Consider the following 1,074-nt stretch of genomic DNA (forward strand, 5'->3'; position numbering starts at 1 on the left):
GCCAGCAGCTAAAGCTGTTCCCCGTGCTTCCCTGGAGCAAGGCATCCCCAACAACAAACCAGTTGGGACAGTTTGTCTTGTGGGCAACATTCAAACTCACTCTCTTGGGCCTGTGCAGCATCAGGAACTGCCCTAAGAGGCTGGACTGCCCACCTCTGGCTCTCAGAGAGATGAGGAAGAGACAGTTTGGGACAGAGATGAGATTAGCAGAGGGACTGGCCCAATGATGCCCCACTGAGTAGAGATGGGAGCTTCACTTATTTCAGGGTTATGCTTAAGACCTGTGCTGTGGCCTCCTTACAAACTGTAGAGTCCCACCCACACCCCACGTCCGTCCTTACTCTCCCTTAAGTCCAGGCACAGATGGCCAGTCTTGCACTATGTCCCCAGCCTTTTGCACTACATAGCTGTCCACATACCTTGCCACACAGCAGAGCTCACATGGATCAACCTTCTCTAGGCTTTGGAGCTGTAGAGGATGAGGTTTGACTGAGACATACCTCATCCACAGCACACCTGGCATCAGAGCCCCACTCCAGTATTGACAGCTGTCCATCATTCTTTGGCTCAGAGTGTCTTGACACTTGGGAAAGGAAAGGACTAACCACAAACACTGAAATCACACTATAGGAAGCAAGTAAGTCCGGTGGGCACCTGTTCACCTCAAGCTGCTCTTTAGAATGGCCACTGGAAGTATGGACTCAATACTTCCATGGAGATGGGCAGACTGGTGATTTGGCAAGTCTGGCTCCTTCAGGTTCTAGATAGGACATGGTAAACTAATCAGTGCTTCCAATTTAGGCTCCTAGCCCCCAGCCCACAGCTTAGGAGGGGATTAAGACTGCTTGCTACACTTCATGGGAGAGAAAAGTTGGAGGCTAGTGTGACCCCTCTTCCATGCCCCTGCCCTGGTTCTTCTTGGTAGTAGTCTTCAGAGGATAGTTAGGAGCTAAAGGAAGACCTACTGGGAAAGGAATAAGCCTGGTAGCTTTGAAAAAATTCTGGGGCTGGTGAGATGGCTCAATGGGTAAGAGCACCTGACTGTTCTTCCAAAGGTCCAGAGTTCAAATCCCA

The sequence above is a fragment of the Mus pahari genome, chromosome 3 (assembly GCF_900095145.1).
Source record: "Mus pahari chromosome 3, PAHARI_EIJ_v1.1, whole genome shotgun sequence".
Lineage (NCBI taxonomy): Eukaryota > Metazoa > Chordata > Mammalia > Rodentia > Muridae > Mus > Mus pahari.